This window comes from Schistocerca serialis, chromosome 1 (genome assembly GCF_023864345.2).
Source record: "Schistocerca serialis cubense isolate TAMUIC-IGC-003099 chromosome 1, iqSchSeri2.2, whole genome shotgun sequence".
Taxonomy (NCBI): domain Eukaryota; kingdom Metazoa; phylum Arthropoda; class Insecta; order Orthoptera; family Acrididae; genus Schistocerca; species Schistocerca serialis.
In genome coordinates this window covers 241,527,332-241,551,629 of record NC_064638.1, presented here as the reverse complement: position 1 = coordinate 241,551,629, position 24,298 = coordinate 241,527,332, and the positions used below count along the sequence as shown (strand labels likewise).

The following is a 24,298-nucleotide window of genomic DNA, read 5'->3' as shown; positions in this document are numbered from 1 at the left end:
AGACATGCTGATATGTCAATCTCTTTGCCCCCTACTCCTCACACCCTCTACTCCTGGGGCTACAAATTTATCGAGACTGTCACCAACGACCCTAGCGACCCCTGAAACTATGGCGCTACACTATGGATCTCAAGACTTCTCATATCTACCTCTAGGGGTTTTAGGGGTGTACTACAACACAGTTGTTTTATATAAATTAATAGCTGTCCTCGTCTCCGCAATCCTGTGGCTCAGTATAGTTAAAAGGAAAATAAAGAAAAGAGAGATCCCGACCTAACTCCTTCTATCCGCTATCTCGTCCTTCCCCTCCTCCCCCCTCTCTCTCTCCAGCTTCGCCTTCTCCCATTCCCTCTTCATCTCCTCCTGCCCCTTCTGTCCATCTTCTCTTTTGCGCTCTCTGTAGTTTTCTCCTACTCTTCTGTCCATCTCCTCTTCGTCCCTCTCTCTGACCTTTAGCGCTGTTTATTGTTCTGAATTCAGAGCCTGGAGTCTGAATGGTGAATGGAGTATTGCCTAAAATTTGAACTAAATCGGACAAGAACTTTGTGAGATTTTTGCTAACATTAGTTCGCTAATTTTATTAGGGTAACGTGTAAATAACTGAAGTAAATCGGTGAAGTACTGTTTCAGATTTTTGTCACAATTTTTCCGTCTGTAAAACGTCTGTATTTGAATGCAGCATGTGTCAAAGTTTCAAGTCAATCGACCGATTAGTTTTGAGTTTTGCGAGCTCACACGTACGCAGGCTGATTTTTTTTTATATATACCAAAATTATACATATAATGAATCAAGTGCATACAAAAGTTCTTTGAAATTTCTCCAAACGTTGCTGAGTTATGTTGTTACGTCATCCATCTTTCACCCATAGTCCGACGCCTATGTGGAGTAGGTTGTTCTTACCCCTCAGAAATCATTCCAGGCGTGTGCATAAAAACTCAAGTTTCGTCGCCATAGGATAAATGTTATAGGAACGCATACATGACGAACAAACAGACAAATATTCATTTTTATTTAGTAAATTAACCATCTGCACAATGTATTGTCAATATTTTACAAAGTATTTATTTCCTGGGACATGAAAATTAATCCATACAACGAAATCTACTGCTATTAAATCAATATTAAATCAAGTAACGTAATTTCTTGATTTTCTCTGACGCTGAATTCGCACTCTTCACAAGTATGTTCAAAAACCCGTTCGGTCACACAGATTAAGTTTCTCTATAATTTCTCTAAATCTTTTGAGGTGGATGCTGTATTACTGTTCTTTCGATCTTCAACCTTCAGGTTGGTTTTATGCTGTTCCCAAGTCCTATTACTTGACTGCTATCATCTTGTGCACCATGACGTAATACACTGCCTAGTTCGTGTGACGCAACAGAAAATGGCTCTGAATAGTATAGTAAATGTGGAATATTTAGCTTGATTATCACTCTGTTTCGTTTCCAATTCCTGCACTCTACTGCAAACATATCATCATTACGCAAGCAATAATGATTTAAGAACTGGTAATTCGCTTAATTTACTATGATCATCTGCCGAAATTACGTTTTTAGTAACGCTGGAACGATGATTAAACCTAGCGAGACCATAGTGTCTAGATTTTGTGTCGATCACTAAAAACAATTTTAATTACCGCTTTTGATTTCTAAAAGTTATCTTGAGATGTAAAACCAATACCACATGAAAGCTGTGTAGTTTTACACACACAAAATACAGAGAATATAAAGGAATTAAGAACGAGAGTTTCATTATAATCTTAGTTATTTTATATTCTGTGTTTTATGTGTCTTTATGACAGCTAATGAATAGGTCTTATCTGCGTATTTCAAAGTTGAAGATGCTAGTTTATCTGTCGCAATGTATTTTAGACTGAAGACAAATAAAATGTATACTGAACGAACACATCATGTCAGGTGCATCCTAAGATCAATTTATCTGGTCCCTTCCTTATAACGAGTGCTCTGACTGAAGTGTTGCTCCTGCATGATCTTGAGATATTTTGACATTTCTGTTGATCTTAACACTGCCAAAGCTTATGTTCTGTGTTTTAGATATCGCAACAGAAATTAATCAATACAATATTTGGCGGTGTTCCGGCTGTTAACTCCAATTCTAATTTTTACCTCGATTTTTCACCCAGTTACGTTCCAGTATGCCTGTACAGTTTGTAAACTTTATCGTCGTTACATTTGTGATTTGTTTACCTTAACTACTAGTTTACACAGTTTAAAGCTCGCATAGTAGTTTTGGCGGGCATCCTTTCATCACTAACAACATGATTGTTTTGAAATATGTGCGAAACACCGTGTCTTGCTACTTGCTGAAGTTTACATATATACAGAGTGGTCAGAAACACTCTGAAAAGCTTCTAAGGGTGTTGCAAGGTAGGTTGTGCTGGGAAATAAGTCTTAAGAAAAAATCCGATATGTCGCGCCGTTACCGAGTTAATTAACATTGAAGCTAGCCAATCAGAATTTTGCCCGCACAAATTCCAAACGTGTTCTTCATTTGGTCCCCTAAAACCGGACAAGAGAGGGATACAAAAATTTAACATGGGGCCGCAGTAAAGACAAAACCCGAGCCAAAGGCTGAGCATCTACATTATGAGAACAACTGACACCAATTGTATCTACAGACTGCTTGAATTTGCGAGCGCAACATTCTGATTGGCAAACTTCAGTGTTAATTAACTCGGAAACGGCGGAACGTATCGAAGTTTTTTCTTACCAATTTCGTCTCAGCACAGCCTACCCTGCAACACCCTTATAAGCATTTCAGCCTGTTTCTGACCATTGAAATGTCATTTCGTCATTGTAATTTGTCGAAACTACCGATCTCGTATTACGCTGGAAGGCTGATCATTGGCACGCTTCCTCCGCATAACCTAAAACCTGCTCTCACTAAGCTTTACACTTTCCTCTTTAAAACATATAAAGTTATAAGAAGTGTGGTGTCACCGCCAGACACCACACTTGCTAGGTGGTAGCTTTAAATCGGCCGCGGTCCATTAGTACATGTCGGACCCGCGTGTCGCCACGGTCAATGATCGCAGACCGAGCGCCACCACAAGGCAGGTCTCGAGATACGGACTAGCACTCGCCCCAGTTGTACGGACGACTTTGCTAGCGACTACACGAACGAAGACTCGCTCATTTGCAGAGCAGCTAGTTAGAATAGCCTTCAGCTAAGTCCATGGCTACGACCTAGCAAGGCGCCGTTAGCATTACATTGCATTTATCTAGAGTGAGTCTCACTTGTATCATCAAGAACGCTGTATACAAATGATGGATTAAAGTTAAGTATTCCAGCAGCTACGTACTTTTCTTTATAGCATTCATTACGTATCCTGTTTCAGACCTCACGCCACCCTGCGTGAGTTAGCGCGTGCATCTTGGCCGCCTCTTTCTATTAGTGTACGTAGTGTTGGCAAGTCTGCCGACACTACAAGAAGTGTACGACCTACTGAACGAAGATGAAAAGACCACAAACATTACGTCCAAGTACAACTCAAGTTCCCAATAAAATCAGCTGCCTCCGAAGACTGCCTCTCCCCCTCTTCCCCCCCCCCCCCCTCTCTCTCTCTCTCTCTCCCTCTCTCTCTCTCTGTGGGTGTGTGTGTGTTTTTTTCTCTTCTCATAGAGGATTTTTTTTAGAAGGGTTTTGTGTTATGCCCTTTCCTTCACTTAAACTTTCTTCTTTACGTGTTGGTATTGCACCTTTGTATTAGATGTGACTTTCTGTTGGCTGCCTTATTGTTTGACGGCACCAGAATACAATCGCTACGGCTGCGCGAAGCGTGTATCGTCCATTGTTTAGCTTAAGCATGGACCGCAAACAACGAAATATTCGCTTGACACCTAACGAAGACAACTGGAGGACGTATCGAAATGCCGTGAAACGGAAAATGACAATTCGTTTTCAAACCCAAAATCTTGTAAAGCATCAATATCGCTGAGAAAGGCTCTATGATGCTGAAGCTTTTACTTATTCTTCCTGAACTTTCTGCATCTCCCATCTCCTTCTGCATGACAGTCCCGTAACTCACGCTAACATGTTACACTAAGGGTTCATAAAACCACTTTTAGGCTATTTCTCGACCGTTTCACTCTTGAGCAGGACGCGGGAGAAACGAACACTTGAATCTTTCCGTGCGAGCTTTGATTTCTTTTATTTTGTTATAATCGTCGTTTCCCTTGCACAGGTGAGTCAGCAAAATGTATTCGCGTTCTGAGGAGACACCTCGTGATGGAAATATCGTGAAAAGACGCCGCTGCAACGAAAAACTCCTTCATCTTAATGATTGCCATCCGGACTCACGTATGATATTCGTGATACTGCCTCTCCTATTTCGCGATAATACAAAACGAGCTGTCTTCTTTTAACTTCTTTGAAGTCCTCCATCAATGGTATCTGTCAACAAAACGCAGTCTTTGGTTCGCCTTCCCTGTAATATTTTCTGTGCGATGATTTCATCTCCAGTGGCTCAGAATTTAAATTTGTAGGTATTTAGATAAATCTAAGCCTTTAAATTTGTGTGATACGTCGTGTGACCCAAATTTAACGGACTTCTTGTAGTACTCATGTGGAGGACCATACTTTCTGCAGTTTAGGGCCGAATGACACATTTCTCCCCGTGCGTATATCATCCTTAAAGATATTATTGTCGTGTTGATCTACTGGTAGTTTCACCAGACAGTAACCGACGGCGTCAAGTGCAAAATATCTGAGAGGGCTGCTCAGATTATCCCCTAAATCGTTTATATACATTAAGAACAGCACAGGACTAATAACAGTTCCTTGGTGCCAATTGTGTTTCGCTCGATGGCTTTGTGTCAGTTACTAATAATTGTGATCTTTGTGACAGAAAATCACGAATCCACTCGCAGAATTGGGGTGATAATCTATAAGCACGGAATTTGACTACAAGCCGCTTTTAAGAAACAATGCTAAAGCCAGCTGGAAATCTAGAAATATTTGCTTTGAACTTCTAATGACTTTACTAGTCGACAAACGACAGCGTCATCTGCAAACAACCTAAGACGGCTGCTCAGATTGTCTCCCAAATCCTTTATATAGGTAAGGAACAGCAAAGGGCCTATTACACTACCTTGGGGAACGCCAGAAATCACTTCGATTTTACTCAATGACTTTCCGTCAATTACTACGAACTGTGGCGTCTCTGACAGGAAATCAAGAATCCAGTCACATAACTGAGAGGATATTCCATAAGAACGTAATTTAACTACAAGCCGCTTGTATGGTACACTACCGAAAGCCTTCCGGAAATCCAGAAATATGGAATCAATCTGAAATCCTTTGTCAATAGCACTCAAGACTTTCACAAGAACAATGTTTTCTAAATCCATGTTGATTGTGTCTCAATAGACTGTTTTCTTCGACGTAATTTATTGATCACATCGTTCTATGTATACAGCACCTCCGTTGCTCGTATTGAAAAAAATATATAAACGGCATTTAATAATAAAATCAACATTATGCCTTTGTCTCCTGTTTGACCTTTTTAGCCCACGTCTCGTTCCTAATTCATTAGCTATAGCAATATTTCTATACCTTTTTCTTGCATTTCCAGGGCCAGATTTGCACCTGGGGGGTCAAAATTGTAACTAATTCTGTTTCCGCCGTAAGTCGGTTCCGCATTAACGGATTAGAATATCTACCAAGTTTCGCTGCCATGCGATAATTACAGCCTACAATGTACCTTTCTCTTTAATTATAAACGCCCAGTCTGTACCTGTGACACTCTGACGTATAATACAAGATTCAATAAAAGTTCTTGGTCTGTCGTAATAGTGTCTAGCTTACTTCGTAATTCGAATCGGAATCTCACGAACATGACTTAGTAAACTGATGGTTCATTACAGATTAATATCACGTCGGCGGTCGTACCGGCGCAGCCCCGCACTCAGCTGTAGGAGCCATGAATTTCACAGCGTGCTGTCACGTCATGGCCTGAGAGGTAAGCCGCGGTGGGTGGGTGGGCGGTGCGAGGGCAGCTACAGGCGAGCGTATAAATAGCGCCGCCCATATCGACTAGCCGGTCCACCCACGGCGCCAGCTCCTCTCAGAGATCTCGCCTCCGATACCGTCCGAGAGCGACATATCGCGTGGAAGAATGTGGCAACATCCGTCACATATGGCTCTTTAAACCAGAAACAAATTAACGTTTCTTGCAATCAATAGAAAATCGACTAACATGAGTCAATAGTGGAAAGGTAACTGGATGTCACTGCATATACACTCATGCTCATAAATTAAGGATGGTCCTGATACATGGTGAAACAACGCTCTGGTGGGAGGTTTGCGGGTTTAAATCACCTCGGGCTATGACCATGCGGTGCATTTAACCTGCGGTTGTCGCACGGTGGCATTGGCAGCAGTCCACATACGCAGAGGTGTGTTGGTGCATGTCAGAATACGGTGCAGTGAGTAAGTGTGCAGACGTTTTCAGACGTGCTAACGGTGACTCTGTGTTGAAAATGGCTCAAAGAACACACATTGATGACGTTATGAGGGGTAGAATACTAGGTCGACTGGAGGCTGGCCAAACACAGCAGGTCGTAGCACGGGCCCTCCGTGTGCCACAAAGTGTGATCCCACGATTATGGCAACGGTTCCAGCAGCCAGGAAACATATCCAGGCGCTACAGTACGGGACGTTCACGGTGTACAACAGCACAAGAAGACCGATATCTCACCATCAGTGCCCGCAGACGGCCACGGAGTACTGCAGGTGGCCTTGTTCGGGACCTTACCGCAGCCACTGGAACAGTTGCCTGCAGACACATAGTCTAAAGACGACTGAAAAGATATCGTTTATTCACCTGGAGACCTGCAAGGTCCATTCCACTGACTCCTGGTCTGAGGAGAGCCCGTAAAGCCTGGTGTCAAGAATATAGTACATGGTCATTGGAACAATGGGTCCAGGTTATGTTCACAGACGAGTCCAGGTATAGTCTGAACAGTGATTCTCGCCGGGTTTTCATCTGGCGTGAGCCAGGAACCAGATACCAATCCCTTAATGTCGTTGAAAAGGATCTGTATGGAGGTTGTGGTTTGATGGTGTGGGATGGGATTATGAGTGGTGGACGTACATCCCTGCATGTCTCTGACAGAGGAACTGTAACAGGTCAGGTGTATCGGGACGTCATTTTGCACCAGTATGTCCGCCTTTTCAGGGGTGTAGTGGGTTCCAACGTCCTCCTGATGGATGATAACGCACGGCCCCCACTGAGCTGCCATCGTTGAGGAATACCTCGAAACAGAAGATATCAGGCGAATGGAGTGGCCTGCTTGTTCTCCAGACCTAAACCCCATCGAGCACGTATGGGATGCTCTCGGTCGACGTATTGCTATACGTCTTCAAAACCCCGCGACACTTCAGGAGCTCCGACATGCACTGGTGCAAAAATGGGAGGCTATACCCCAGCAGCTGCTCGACGACCTGATCCAGAGAATGCCAACCGTTGTGCGGCCTGTGTACGTCTGTATGGTGATCATATCTCATATTGAAGTCGGGGTACATGCGCAGGAAACAGTGTCGTTTTGTAGCATATGTGTTTCGGGACGGTTTTCTCAACTTATCACCAATACCGTGGACTTACAGATCTGTGTCGTGTGTGTTCCCTATGTGCCCATGCTACTAGCGCCAGTTTTGTGTGGTGCCACATTGTGTGGCACCACATTCTCCAATTATCCTTAATTTATGAACAAGAGTGTATATTCCGCTTTATATAGAATAGGTGAAACAAAGTGCTCGTCTTCCAGGACCAGTCTACCGCTGTGTAGCGTCATAGGTTGCGGCGCTATATGTCGCCTACAAAATGGGGTCTGTTACGGAGGTCCGTTCCAAGCAGAGAGCTGTCGTTGAGTTTCTTTTCGAGGAAAAACAGAGTGTAAGCGCTTGCAGAATGTCTACGGTGAACTCGCAAAGAACAAAAGCACGGTGAGTCCTCGGGCGAGGCGTCTGTCATCACCGCAACAAAGTCGCGCAAACCCGTCTGATCTCACGTGTGCAGGCCGGTCGCACGCAGCTGTGACTCCTGCACTGTTGTGAAGTACAGACACTCTCGTTCTAGTTGATCGATGATTCACAATCAAACACCTTGCTCCAAAATTGGACGTCTGTTAGTAGCACTGACACATTCGCCTGTTGGGGTACTGAAAGGTGTTTGTCCACTGGGTTCCTCGCCTCCTAATAGGAGGACCAATTGTGCGGGATTACATGCTTTTCACGAGGCTGGGCGTGGCAATATTTTGTGGAACTTCGTCACAGGTGATAAAACATGGGTTCGTTACTTCGAACTGGAAACGTAACAGGAATCAATCGTATGGCGTTACACCATCTCTCCTCCGAATAAAAACTTCAGAGCTGCACACTCGTCATGGTGACGGTCTTCTGGGACTCTGAAGAGGTTATTGCGTTTGATATCCTCAAGAAGGCCCAGGTCATAGCAATCAATAAAAAGGGTAGAAAATGGGATGCACAAAATTACCGACCAATTTCACTGACATGGATTTGTTGTAGAATCATGGAATATATTTTGTGTTCAGACTCTGAGAAGTTCATCTGCAGAAACCAGCACGGTTTTAGGAAACAGCGGTCATTCGAGACACAGCTGGCCCTCTTTGTGCATGAATACAACAGGCTGTAGATACCGGCTCCCCGGTTGATGCCATATTTCTCGACTTTCGAAAGGCTTTCGACTCAGTTCCGCACTGTCGCTTGCTACAAACAGTGCGCGCTTACGGTCTGTCCAATGACATATGCGGTTGGATAGTAAGTTTCCTAACAGACAGGGAGCAGTATGTCGTCCTGAACAGGGTAACTTTAACAAAAACAAGAGTAACTTCATGTGTGCCCCAGGGCAGCGTAATAGGTCCTCTGCTTTTTACGCTTTACATAAACGATCTGGTTGATGGTATTGACAGCGGCCTTAGACTGTTTGCCGATGATGCTTTAGTCCACAGGAAAGTAGTATCACACGAATCAAATCAATGAGGATTTGCATAAAATAAATGTGTGGTGCAATGACTTGCGGTTATATCTCAATATTAGTAAGTGTAACCTACCGCGTATAACAAGGCGAAAATCCCCATTAATGTTCGAGTACAAAATAAATGATCAGTCTTTGGAAGGGGTAACATCAGTCAAGTATCTGGGTGTGACCATTCGAAATGATCTCAAATGGAATGATCAGATTACACAAGTAACGGGTAAGGCGAACTCTAGATTGCGGTTTATTGGTAGAATCCTGAAACGATACAGTCCTTCGACAAAGGAAATACCTTACAATACGTTAGTTCGTCCAATCTTAGAGTATTGTTCATCTGTATGGGACCTAACCAGTTGGGTCTGATTGAAGAGATTGAGAAGGTCCAAAGAAGAGCGGCAAGATTCGTGACTGGTACATTTAGCCATCGCGAGAGCGTTACAAATCTCACAGAAAGTTTGAAGTGGGACACACTTGCAGATAGACGACCCGCTAAACAGAAGGGGCTGCTCACTAAATTCCGAAATCCAATCTTCACCGAGGTTGTAGAGCATATATTATTCAACTTTCAAATCGCGTAATGATCATTATTCAAAGATAAGGGAAATAAGAGTTCGTACTGAGGCGTTCAGACAGTCATTTTTTCCTCGCTCGATCCGCGAGTGGAACAGAGGGGGAAATATGACTTTGGCGCGAATTGTGCCCTCCGTCACACACCGCTTGGTGGCTAGCGGAGTATATATGTAGATGTAGATGGTGCAACGATCATCTCTGAAGTAGCCTCAGATAATTGAAGAAACGACTTCATTATATTCGTCGCCACAAAAATGAAAACGAACTTCTCCTTCTCCATGACAACGTATAAGTTCACAGAAGTCTGCGCACCCGAGAGCAGCTCACAAAAATTCATCGGATTGTTCTTCCACAGCCACCCTACAACCGGGATCTCGCATCTTAGGATCAATCTGTTTGGCCCAATGAACGATACACAACATGGAGATCAGTGCGTGGATTGGGAGGTTGTTGACGCAGCGAGGCGATGGTTCTGACGCCGACCAGTAGAGTGATATGTAGGCATACAGGCGCCCCGTGTAAGATGGCTTGAGGCCGTCCGATTGAACGGAGATTATGTTGAAAAATATGGTATTTTAGGCAAAAGAGTGGGGAGTAGTATGGCGTCTTGGAGTTCTGAATAAAACCAACTTGCTATCAGAAAAAAATGTGTTGTATTACTTATTGGACGTCCCTCTTACATATCTTTAATAATGCTCTTTCTCGGACACACACACAAATGGTGCTAAATTACGCACAACTTTCTTTCATTTCACAGTAGAGTGCCTTAGTGGCTTAGCCCGGACCTCGTCCTACGGATGTAGGATCTTTCTTCGGAGTGTTATTGTAGGCATAAAACATAAAATTTTCGACAGCATAATAGAAAGAGTAGTGGCAGTTCTAACAAACACTACATTAAGGATACGTAAAACAACTTATTACGTTCATTTTAATAAAAGTGGCTCGCCCACTTGGTTCAAATGGCTCTGAGCACTATGGGACTTAACATCTATGGTCATCAGTCCCCTAGAACTTAGAACTACTTAAACCTAACTAACCTAAGGACAGCACACAACTCGCCCACTTGTTCTGAATACAGTTACATAGTAGCAACTGACCAAGGCTCATGTAGAAAAATGTTGTTGTTGTTGTGGTCTTCAGTCCTGAGACTGGTTTGATGCAGCTCTCCATGCTACTCTATCCTGTGCAAGCCTCTTCATCTCCTAGTACCTACTGCAACCTACATCCTTCTGAATCTGCTTAGTGTATTCATCTCTTGGTCTCCCTCTACGATTTTTACCCTCCACGCTGCCCTCCAATACTAAATTGGTGATCCCTTGATGCCTCAGAACATGTCCTACCAACCGATCCCTTCTTTTGGTCAAGTTGTGCCACAAACTTCTCTTCTCCCCAATCCTATTCAATACGTCCTCATTAGTTATGTGATCTAACCATCTAATCTTCAGCATTCTTCTGTAGCACCACATTTCGAAAGCTTCTATTCTCTTCTTGTCCAAATTATTTCCATACATTTCCATACATGGCTACACTCCATACAAATACTTTCAGAAATGACTTCCTGACACTTAAATCAATACTCGATGTTAACAAATATCTCTTCTTCAGAAAAATATTTAGCAAAATTATACTTTCAACTGACACAAACTACGGACGTCCTAGCAGGCATGTCTGATTACTTGAACAGCTGACATAGGAAACCGAGTGTACTCGTGATGTGCTGCCGAGAGAACAGATGAACGTCGTAAAAAAGTTGAAGATGGGCAGCGATGAAAAGAAACTAAATCTGTGTCTCTGATTATTCGTTGCGGATTAATCACAGTCGCTGGTAACTATGATACACAGATTTCACTGATACTAATATTCAAGGCAGGGCGAATATTATAGTTGAACGCTGGAGAAACGAAGGGTTCCTAGTGAACGTCATGCCCTTTATTGCGACGGGTCGTTGAATATAGACACACACAACTATAGGCCCATGTCACCGATTCTAAGACAGTTGTAGAATTTTAGAACATGTTTTATGCTCGTACAGTTCTGGAGACTGAAAATCTCCTGTAGGGATTTACAGGGAATCCGGCAAACTACGATCATGCGAAAACCAGCTCCAGCACGCTCTGTTTATACATGAGACCCTGAAGGCAGAAGATAAAGTAATTCTGTTTGTACCACTGGAAACTACTATCTGCTAAATACACTCCTGGAAATTGAAATAAGAACACCGTGAATTCATTGTCCCAGGAAGAGGAAACTTTATTGACACATTCCTGGGGTCAGATACATCACATGATCACACTGACAGAACCACAGGCACATAGACACAGGCAACAGAGCATGCACAATGTCGGCACTAGTACAGTGTATATCCACCTTTCGCAGCAATGCAGGCTGCTATTCTCCCATGGAGACGATCGTAGAGATGCTGGATGTAGTCCTGTGGAACGGCTTGCCATGCCATTTCCACCTGGCGCCTCAGTTGGACCAGCGTACGTGCTGGACGTGCAGACCGCGTGAGACGACCCTTCATCCAGTCCCAAACATGCTCAATGGGGGACAGATCCGGAGATCTTGCTGGCCAGGGTAGTTGACTTACACCTTCTAGAGCACGTTGGGTGGCACGGGATACATGCGGACGTGCATTGTCCTGTTGGAACAGCAAGTTCCCTTGCCGGTCTAGGAATGGTAGAACGATGGGTTCGATGATGGTTTGGATGTACCGTGCACTATTCAGTGTCCCCTCGACGATCACCAGTGGTGTACGGCCAGTGTAGGAGATCGCTCCCCACACCATGATGCCGGGTGTTGACCCTGTGTGCCTCGGTCGTATGCAGTCCTGATTGTGGCGCTCAGCTGCACGGCGCCAAACACGCATACGACCATCATTGGCACCAAGGCAGAAGCGACTCTCATCGCTGAAGACGACACGTCTCCATTCGTCCCTCCATTCACGCCTGTCGCGACACCACTGGAGGCGGGCTGCACGATGTTGGGGCGTGAGCGGAAGACGGCCTAACGGCGTGCGGGACCGTAGCCCAGCTTCATGGAGACGGTTGCGAATGGTCCTCGCCGATACCCCAGGAGCAACAGTGTCCCTAATTTGCTGGGAAGTGGCGGTGTGGTCCCCTACGGCACTGCGTAGGATCCTACGGTCTTGGCGTGCATCCGTGCGTCGCTGCGGTCCGGTCCCAGGTCGACGGGCACGTGCACCTTCCGCCGACCACTGGCGATAACATCGATGTACTGTGGAGACCTCACGCCCCACGTGTTGAGCAATTCGGCGGTACGTCCACCCGGCCTCCCGCATGCCCACTATACGCCCTCGCTCAAAGTCCGTCAACTGCATATACGGTTCACGTCCACGCTGTCGCGGCATGCTACCAGTGTTAAAGACTGCGATGGAGCTCCGTATGCCACGGAAAACTGGCTGACACTGACGGCGGCGGTGCACAAATGCTGCGCAGCTAGCGCCATTCGACGGCCAACACCGCGGTTTCTGGTGTGTCCGCTGTGCAGTGCGTGTGATCATTGCTTGTACAGCCCTCTCGCAGTGTCCGGAGCAAGTATGGTGGGTCTGACACACCGGTGTCAATGTGTTCTTTTTTCCATTTCCAGGAGTGTATGTTGTTTTGTCTTATTTATTTATGTTCTTTCTTTATTATATCCAAACATATGACACGCAATATCCCTAAATGATGCTTTGTGGGTTAGCACCCAGTAGCCGGCCCCTACAATTGTACAAATATCTCTCCATATCTTTTTGGACAAGGTATATTCAAAAAATTTCGGAACATCCGTTATTTCCGCCAGTGGTGTGTTTCAGCGAAATGCGGTTGGCATCCCTGCACACGCCTGTGTTTAATGTGTACCTGCCGGAAGTTTCATAGTTGTATGTATGCTAGTTATTGTTCAGTGCTGTTAAGTAGAACGTTGTGTCACACAGGTCGCGAAGGCAGAGTTAGAGGAGCAAAGCGTCTACATTAAATTTTGCGAGAAACTAGAGATCACCTGTACAGGGCATACCAAATAATGCAGGAAGCCTACGATGATGAGTTCTTAAGCAGGACTCGGTGTTACGAACGGTTTACACTGTTTAAGAATGGCCGGACGGAAGTTAAAAGTGGTCCTCGTTCAGGACGTCCTTCGACTTCTGCCGAAGACACATGTCTGGACCGTGAACGAAATTGTACATGCCAATCAAAGACTGACTGTCCGAGAGATTGCAGAAGAATGTGACGTTTCAGTTGTATCATGTCGTTAAAGCCTGACACATCACCTTCGAATGCGTCGTGTTGCCGTCAATTTCATCCTACGGCTCATGAGTCAAGACCAGAATGGCCTTCGCCTCGCAATCTGTGAAGAGCTTTTCGATCGCGCAAATGAGAATTAGATGTTCCTTGAGAGAATCATAATTGGTGATGTGACGTGGGTCTACGGTTATGATGTTGAGATCAAGGTTCAATCTTCATAATGAGCATGCAAAGGTTCTCCAAGTACAAAAAAAGCTCGTCAGGTCAGGTCAAACGTCATAGCCATGCTGATAGCTTTCTTTGACTTCGAAGTATTAGTTCATCATAAATTCGAGCCACAGGGACAAACTGTTAATCGTTGGCACTGTCGGAACGTGTTGCAACGCTTGCAAGAAAATGTGAGAAGGAATCGGCCTGAAATGTGGAAAGACGATTCATGGCTTTTGCATCAGAATAACGCAACCGCACATTAACGAAATCACTATGCTGCCTCGTCCTCTGTACTCTGCAGACCTGGCCCCTAAGGACGTTTCTTTTTAATAGTGTGCTATTTGGGCAGATTAACGAATTATACACGTACCGATTTGAGCAAGTTTTACTATATTTCCAAAGTTGAAAACCCCGTTGAACGGACGATAATTTGCAACGACAGGTAAGATAAAACTCGCAGAAAGCGCTTCCAACAAGAGGCGTACCAAAAATGATTCAACTGGCTCTAAGCGCTATGGGACTTAATATCTGAGGTCATGAGTCCCCTAGACTTAGAACTGCTTAAACCTAACTAACCTAAAGACATCACACAAATCCATGCCCGAGGCAGGATTCGAACTTGCGACCGTAGCAGTCGCACCGTTCCGGACTGAAGCGCCTAGAACCGCTCGGCCAAGACTGCTTTCGGAAGTGGAAACGGAGTTGGGAGCATGTATCAGTTGTAGAGGTGAGTACTTCGAAGGAGTCCATGCACAAGAAGTAAAAGATGAGCGTAGAAAAACATTCGTGGACAAAGTTACGGAATTTCTTGTACATACACGGTATAGCGATATTTGAAACTGTGAACTGTCACCAGAGGAGTATTTGCGATCTAGTAAACGGTTAGATGTGGCGGTTCGATGTAACTGCGATACAAAATTGCCGATCGTCGGTGGCACGCTTTGAGTTCTGCAGCTGTCGCTACCGACTTCCAGGAAGTAAAATTAACCACTTTAGCGTTAGCGCTCGTGTATTGCGGTACACCTTTGAGCTGTTGTGCTGTGGGATGGGATTTCTACGAAAGAGTTTACATTGCAGCAGAATAGCACGTCTGCGTAAATTCACACGCAACTTTGGTCTCTTCCCCGAAACAACCCAACTCACACGCAACTGCATTACGGACTGCTGTTATACTGGAAATACGGAGCATATGTGGTAGTGCTGTGCTAGTTTATGTAGTGTGGTAATTGATCCTTTACTCAGAAACACTGCATAGTTGCTCTACTAACAACTTACTTGCTGCATCGATTGTTGAAACAGTGGTAGTGGGTAGGAACTAACATATTTATCATACAAAGCTTGTAAATAAACATGTAGAATTTTCACTTGTCATTACAACAAAACGTTGCTAGGACATTTCTTACTTTCGTTCATGCCATTAGTTACTTGGAATGATAAATTATAAATAAGCCTATAATTTTTACCCCGCATATTTACCTCCAATACTAAATCGATGATTCCTTGCTGTCTCAGAATGTGTTCTATCATCCAAGCCCTTCTTTTTAGTTAAGTTATGCCAAAAATTTCTTTCCTGCGCAATTCTGTTCAGTGCTTCCTCGTTACACACTCTACCCATTTAATCTTCAGTACTCTTCTGTAATATCACAATTCAAAAGTGTTTATTCTCTTCTTGTCTGAAATGCTCAACGACCACATTTCTTTGCCACACAGGGTTACACTCCAGATAAATACCTTCAGAAAAGACTTCCTAACACTTAAATTTATATTCGCTATCAACAAAACTTTCTTATTCAGAATCACTTTCCTTGACATTGCTAGTCTACATTTTATGTCATCTCTACAGGGCTATTACAAATGATTGAAGCGATTTCATTAATGCACTGTAGCTCCATTCATTGACATATGGTCACGACACACTACAGATACGTAGAAAAACTCATAAAGTTTTGTTCGGCTGAAGCCGCACTTCAGGTTTCTGCCGCCAGAGCGCTCGAGAGCGCAGTAAGACAAAATGGCGACAGGAGCCGAGAAAGCGTATGTCGTGCTTGAAATGCACTCACATCAGTCGGTCATAACAGTGCAACGACACTTCAGGACGAAGTTCAACAAAGATCCACCAACTGCTAACTCCATTCGGCGATGGTATGCGCAGTTTAAAGCTTCTGGATGCCTCTGTAAGGGGAAATCAACGGGTCGGCCTGCAGTGAGCGAAGAAACGGTTGAACGCGTGCGGGCAAGTTTCACGCGTAGCCCGCGGAAGTCGACGAATAAAGCAAGCAGGGAGCTAAACGTACCACAGCCGACGGTTTGGAAAATCTTACGGAAAAGGCTAAAGCAGAAGCCTTACCGTTTACAATTGCTACAAGCCCTGACACCCGATGACAAAGTCAAACGCTTTGAATTTTCGGCGCGGTTGCAACAGCTCATGGAAGAGGATGCGTTCAGTGCGAAACTTGTTTTCAGTGATGAAGCAACATTTTTTCTTAATGGTGAAATGAACAGACACAATGTGCGAATCTGGGCGGTAGAGAATCCTAACGCATTCGTGCAGCAAATTCGCAATTCACCAAAAGTTAACATGTTTTGTGCAATCTCACGGTTTAAAGTTTAAGGCCCCTTTTCCTTCTGCGAAAAAAACGTTACAGGACACGTGTATCTGGACATGCTGGAAAATTGGATCATGCCACAACTGGAGACCGACAGCGCCGACTTCATCTTTCAACAGGATGGTGCTCCACCGCACTTCCATCATGATGTTCGGCATTTCTTAAACAGGAGATTGGAAAACCGATGGATCGGTCGTGGTGGAGATGATGATCAGCAATTCATGTCATTGCCTCCACGCTCTCCCGACTTAACCCCATGCGATTTCTTTCTGTGGTGTTATGTGAAAGATTCAGTGTTTAAACCTCCTCTACCAAGAAACGTGCCAGAACTGCGAGCTCGCGTCAACGATGCTTTCGAACTCATTGATGGGGACATGCTGCGCCGAGTGTGGGAGGAACTTGATTATCAGCTTTATGTCTGCCGAATCACTAAAGGGGCACATATCGAACATTTGTGAATGCCTAAAAAAGCTTTTTGAGTTTTTGTATGTGTGTGCAAAGCATTGTGAAAATATCTCAAATAATAAAGTTATTGTAGAGCTGTGAAATCGCTTCAATCATTTGTAATAACCCTGTACTTTGGCCATCATTAGTTATTTTGCTGCTCGTATAGCGAATTCTTCTATTATTTTCAGTAATTCTTTGTCGAATCTAATACCCTCTATCTATCCATCTATCTATCTATCTATCTATCTATCTATCTATCGCTTGTGCCTTGTCCCGCGGTTATGTAGGGTCGGCCATGGTTAACCGGATTTGGCATGTTAATTGTAAGGGGTAGCCGGATGCCCTTGCTGCCACCACCCCGTATCCCCCAGGATGGAATTAGTGTACCCCAGCTATCTGCGTCTAGTGTAAATCGTGAAATAGTGTGAATGTGTTTCAAATGTCTGAGTTGTGTAACTGAGGCGGGACGTGAGGACCAGCCCAGTATTCACCTAGTAGGATGTGGAAAACCGCCTAAAAAGCACATCCAGGCTGGCCGGGACACCGGCCATCGTCGTTAATCCGATGGGCGGATTCGATCCGGGGCCGGCGCGCCTACCCGAATCCAGGAAGCAGCGCGTTAGCGCTCTCGGCTATCCTGGCGGGTAGTCGAATCTAATACCCTTATGTTACCAAATTTATTTGCACTGTATACCAATACCTTTCTTTTGTTTTTGTTGATTTTCATTTTATATCTTCCTTTCAAGACATTGCCCATTTTACTGCTCTTCCAAGCACTTTGCTATGTGACAGAACTACAATTCCATCAGTGAACCTCAAAGTTTTAATTTCATCTCCCTGTACCTTAGTTTTTCTTCAATTCTTCTCCCTAAACTTTTAATTCTTTTTCTTTCCTTTGCTGTTTCCTCTTTGTACAGACTGAATAACATCAGGGTAGTCTACAACCCTACCTTGCGCTGTTGCTACATTTCCCCAGAAACCAAAGTGGTCTTCCTCGAGGTCGATTTCTACCAGCTTTTCCATTCTTCTGTAAATAATGTTACGCAACAGTGCTTTTTCCAAAACTGTCCTGCAACTAACATAAAATCAGAACGTAAAGATCCAGTAGATCAGAATAATTAATCAGTGCTGACAAATGAGCTGCAAATTGCTACCAGTGATTTTTGATAATTAACGATCCTATTCACATTTTTATTCAGATGTGCGTGGAGTATGTAAGTCTGAATCCCTTTGGAAGCACACTGGGATGAGCTACCATCACACGAGTGAGCAGCGAGGCTCTGTAGCAGGAGAGGGGGACCACCCATGGGGCAGTCCTCAGATAGATGCGCCACAGGTCAAGCCACTGGTTTGGCCAATCTTTCCTTCTGAGTTGCTGCAACTTACACCATGCTCTCCACAGACAACATAAATATGATGTACCACAGCGTAAGGCCTCCAGAAGCGACTATTTTATGACTCAGAGGCGAAAAGACGTAAAATGCTACTTTTAGCAAGGTCCAGGAAACGCACAGTTATGAACAGAACGTAGAAAGTTGTTTCTTTGTGATGCTCTGGACGCCAAAAATAACATATAGAAAATGGAGTGAAAACCCACAGATTTGAACCTCTTTGTAAGTGTGCGACACCGTCGAAAAATCAGATCCACAGAAACGAAATGTTTACACAATATAAGAACTGCCAGAATTGGATGACGTAAAGAAACAAAGTTAGAGAGAGAAACTCTATTGTGGTGCTAAGCTCCCACATCATTGGCCACAGAAAGACAAAGAGTAAGAGTGAGATGCCTTTTTTCAACACTAAACGGTAGGAAGTGCGTCTCTAGTTAATTGTCTGAAGAAAAATTCAGGCAATGGGACTAGCATCTTTTAAGAATCTTTTTACTAATCTTTGCTCGGAATATCCGTATACCAGCCAATCCGAGCAACGTAAAGGAAGCAAAACGCGGAAATACTCATTTCCATTTTAACGATCAGTCAGTACGAATTCATGCGAAATTCGGCTGTCGACATTTCGATTTCCTCTTCGCTTCACCACAGGGAGGCACATTCTCCGCTGGCGTTTATCGCCGCCAGGGTCCGTCCCCGAGCAGATGAGCCTAGAGACTTAGAAAGATTTCACGCTGACTCGAACTTAGCTGCAGATGTGGGTTGTTGCTGCCCTGCCAATGACAGATTCTGTAGCCGCTTCAGCGTCCACTTGTAGATGGATCTGGTGAGATGGAGCTGCGACAGCGAGATGATACGTAGCGTTAGTAAAGTTATTTTAAAGAATTTCAGTAGCCCCAAGCTTCACTCTGAAGACGCTTTGAGACTCGACTGACAAATCTGCTTCTAATTCCGGGAACAGTTACAACACATTTCCTTCTCTAGTATTACCTATCTTTTCTACTAACATCGACAACCATGGTACAATCTCGCAACTGGATTTTTTTCTTGTTTAAACAAAACTAATAGAGTATTATCCCAGAACCTTCAGTCAGATGTGCCAAGGTCTTACTCTAGAATTACTGTCGTTTGCCAGGTCATTTATGACTCACTTTAATGTAATAAACCAAATTAATTGTTTCATTTAGTACTCATTGAATTCCTAATTCATTATTTTGGTTGCTGTCAAATTAATTCATTCACATAACATAGCATATTAGAACACATTCATACTAGACAACGTAACGTCCTCTTAAAACAGTTTATATTAGTATTTTGCATCCATGACTTATTGAACCTGTAGTCCGGTAATATTCACGCCTGTCAGCACCTGCATTCTTTGGAAGTGGAATTATTTCAGTTATCTCGAAATCTGAGGGTATTTCTCCTGTCTCATGCATCTTGCACTCCAGATGGAGTAGTTTTTTCATCGCTGGCTCTCACAAGGATATCAGTAGTTCTGACAGAGTGTCTCTACTCCAGAGGCTTTGTTTCGACTTAGGTCTATCACTCCTCTGTCTGATTCTTCTCTCAGTATTATATCTCCCACTTCATCTTCGCTTTCTGCAATATTGCCTTGAAGTTGATTTCGCTTGTATAACACCTCCATATATTCCTTCCACCTTTGCGTTTTCACTTCTTTGCTTAGTACTGATTTTCCATCTAAACGCTTGCTACTAATACAGATACTTCCATTTTCTCGAAAGTCCTTTTTAATTTTTCTGTAGATATTTATCTTCCTGCTAGTTATATATATATATATTTTCACAGATTTGCATTTGTCCTCTAGCCATTTCTACTTAACCATTTTGCGCTTTCTATCAGTCTCATATTTTAGATGTCTCTACTCCCTTTCGCATGCTGCTATTTTTATAGTTTCTCCTTTCATCAGTTACATTCAGTATCTCATGTGATGTCCAAGAATGTCTACCAGGCTTTGTCTTTTTACCGATTCGATAGCCTGTTGCTGTGAAATGTACGAGGTGGTTATATTTAAATTAATGGTGTTCAGAGAGCTGCAGTGTGGTCTGTATACATAGTAGGACACTTAAAAATTTTAGATATGTTCATTAATCAATGCACTCAGAGTATGCTGAAAAAAGTTCCACTTTTTACCACCAGGTGAAAATATGGCGCTGTAAGCAGTGAGGATGTGAAATGTTTCTTGTTTTGATGCTAGTGTGCAGGTTGTCACTTGATAAAGCGTGTTGAGGTTAAGAAATCTGAAGTTTTACGTACAAAACGCAATATCTATTGAGAAGGAATACCGTGCACTGCTCAGGAAGTTGTTTTATCGGAACAGCAGAAACAGCAGCACTGTATTGCGGGAATTTCGCCGCCAGAAACAGCTAAGAAGCCCCATATCAATAAACAATCTATGGAACATGATGGTGAAATTTGGAGAAGTAGTTGAATTAAGTGGTGCGATAGAGAGTGAGAGACGGCTCATTCCAGAGGCAGTTGTTAATGAAATTGCTGTAACTATACCCTACCGTGCAGTCCATGGCTCAAATTTTGCATCCAGAGCTCGAACTGTGTCAAGGGGACCCTCTCTCCCTGGACTACAGTTGAAAAGATTGTGCAGCACATTTTACACTGATATTCCTACGAGATTCAGAATGTGCACCAAGTAAAGCACTAATATAGGCTGTGACTTTGCCCTTCGTTTTTTGGCACACATGGGAATGGATGACATGTGGCTGGGGAATATTATTTGGACGGACGAGGCACAGTTTACTCTGCACGGCGCCATGAATGCATAGAAGTGTCGAATATCGGGTTCTGCTCCGCCACCAGTTGTGCAGGAACGTTCGTGATACTCAGATTATGTGACTGCGTGGTTTGGTTTCACAGGCTCCTTCATTCTCGGTCAGTTTTTCATCGCAATGACACCTTGCAAGCCTGTGAGGTGTACTGTGACATCTGCCGTTGTGACGACCTTGTGCAACATGTGGTTCCAGCTTTGCAAGATTTCAACCACTATATTCATGCAACATGGGGCAGCACCACATGTCGCTTGCCAGGTGAAAGATTTGCTTCGCGAAACCATCGGTAATGTCCGCATCATCTCTAGGCTATTTCAAGATGTTTGGCGTTCCCGATCCCCCGAACAAAATCCGTGTGACTTGCAGTTGTGGGGATATCTGCAAGATCGTGTCTATCTATGTATCCGGATCCTTCCCGATCTAAAGTTTAGCACACAGCGACATGTCACTCTGATTATATCGGATATGCTGCAAGCAACTGTCGACCATGCCATGTTACCGATGCAGTACATTGGTCAGTCAGGTGATCGTACTGAACACATGTTGCAACTTGTGATCATATCCTAATAAAAGTGGCAGAACTACTGTTATCATGTGTTTGGTAGCTCCTCCTATTTCTCTCAACCATAATACATTCTGACTACTTACTGTGCCATATTTTCACATGACTTCACAAAGTTGAACTACTATTTTTTTCAGCATACTCCGTAAGCGCAGCGATTAATGAATATACCTACGATGTTTCGGCGTCCTGCGGTGTATGCAGCCCGCAATACAATACTCAGAACACTGTCTAATTATAACCACTCGGCTGGCAACAATGCATTCTGGTATGACACATTGGCTAGGTAATGTAGACACTTCTATTGTGGTTAAGCGAGCCTGAATGAGGGAAAACGAATTGGTAAACCATCTCTCCATGAAGAACTGCGAAGCGCAAGTGAAGTGGAGGCACTGGTGCGGAAGACTGGCTATGACAATAACGACAATAGCGGAAAAAGTGAAAATTCATCAGGGATCAGCTTCCAGCATATTGAACATAACGAAGGTCTGTGTCCACTAGGTTCCACGTCTGCTCAAAGCCAGTGAAATAACCACCGTACCGAGACAACAGCGAAAATGTTTCAGCTTTGTCAGACCAGTCCATTTGACTTCTTTAGTCATCTAATCATCCTGAATGAGTGCCGAAATTGGGAAGACCCACCACTGACGAGGTATTTTTTTTAGGGCCAGAACAGTATAGTGCTAACGTACTAGCGAAATTTCCTGTAGAGATTACAGAAAGCTGTCAACACAAATCATTAGTGGTGGAGGGAGAGAGGTTGGCGGGGAGAAGGAGGGGTGCTTTAGCTGTCCAAGGAGGTGATTTTGCTCCTCATCAACGCCCAACAGCTCATTCTGAACAAGATACGATCAAACATGCTGCTGCTGCTTTGTGGTATCAAATATTGACTCACTGGCAGTATTCTACTGGCATGACGTCCTGCGATTTCTTGCTCTTTCCTCAGATGAAGAAACTGCTGCGTAGGAACCATGTCATGAATGACGACGAAGAGAATTTCTAGCTGGAACTTTAACCGAACAGCAAACTTCTAACACTAAAATCTTCCCTAAATCATTACTGTGTTCAACAACAACGTTTTTACCGGAATAATCTCCATTTGCAGCGCGGACCGCTACAAGACGTGCAGGAAAAGAGTCGGTGAGGTTCTGGCAGGTACTGACATTGTTATGGAGCCATGCCGACTCAATTTCCGTGGCCAGCTGCGGTAGGTTTCCCAGTTGAGGATCCATCTCGCGAACAGCCAGATCGAGTTGGTTCCACAGTTTCTCGACTGGGTTTAAATCCGGGGATTCTGGTGGCTAGAGGAATACGATAAACTCATCCTGGCGCTCTTCGAGCCACACATGCACACTGCAACTTAGATGGTACGTTGCAATATCCTGCTGGTAGATGCCATCATGCTGAGGAGAAACATACTGTACATCGGGTTGGACATGGCCCCAAGGTTACGTGCATATTTGTGTATATATATTGTACCTTTCAGAATGACGAAATCACACAGGGAATGCCACGAAGACATTCCAAACCATAATGCTTCCTCCTTCGGCCTGGACCATTCAGATGATTGTCGCAGATCCATACACGCCAACAGCCGTGTGTCCGATGGGACATAAAAAGTGATTCATCTTAAGAGTCCACCTGTTGCCACTCAGTGGACGTCCAGTTGGGTGCAAGTTCCAGCCTTCGACGTCGATGAACATGGGTGCATGAACCAGACGCCTGCGTGGAGGCTCAAACGAAGCAGCGTTTGCTGAACAGTCGCTGAGGAGACACAGTTGCTCAGTAACTGCACGTCTGTACTCCCATACACATCATCGCACCCATTGTTCACTCTTGTCATTTATGGCCCGAGGTGCACCACAGTTGCCTTGGCGCCGGTTTTGGATAGCGCCATTTTGCCATGCTTGGTATACTGTAACCAAGGCGGTGCGTGAACAGTTTACAATTTTAGCAATTGCGGTAAGTCTTCTCCCCTTGGCTCGAAAGCAATGAACATGCCCTTCTGGACATCAGATAAATAGCTCCGTTTCCGCATTAGGACGACGACTGTACCGTTTCCCCCGTCCCCCAGACGCTTTATGTACCCTCATTGCTAACGCTGCTACCTGCCGTCTTTGAGTTCGCATTGCACGTTGACGTCGAACATAGGCTGTGGTCACATTAATGTGACTGGACTGTGTAATTTAAGTCCATTTACCTCCCATTTTCGTGTTATGTGAAGTTTGTTACGTCCTTATTTCCGTTTTTTACCTCTCGTTTTCTTATTGTATCGGGATTTCTAAGTTCTGTGTTTCGTACAGTTAGATATGCATGTTGTTCAGTCAGGGCGGCAGCTGTGGCCGAGCGGTTCTAGGCGCTTCAGTCCAGAACCGCGCTGCTGCTGCGGTCGCAGGTTCGAATCCTACCTCGGGCATGGATGTGTGTGATGTCCTTACATTAGTTAGGTT

At 44.2% G+C, this 24,298-nt stretch overlaps 1 protein-coding gene across 3 annotated transcripts in view; it reads left to right on the top strand.

Moving 5' to 3' along the window:
* The window catches only part of LOC126466830 (ras-related protein Rab-37-like), a 338,533-nt gene that overhangs the window by 153,807 nt on the left and 160,428 nt on the right, over positions 1-24,298 (top strand). The window contains exon 2 of one of the 3 annotated variants that reach the window (XM_050096414.1): positions 5,887-5,981. The exons of the other annotated variants lie outside the window; for them this stretch is intronic. The gene's annotated coding sequence lies outside the window, so the exon portion shown is untranslated. The remainder of the gene's footprint in view (positions 1-5,886; positions 5,982-24,298) is intronic. 3 annotated transcript variants of the gene reach the window in all.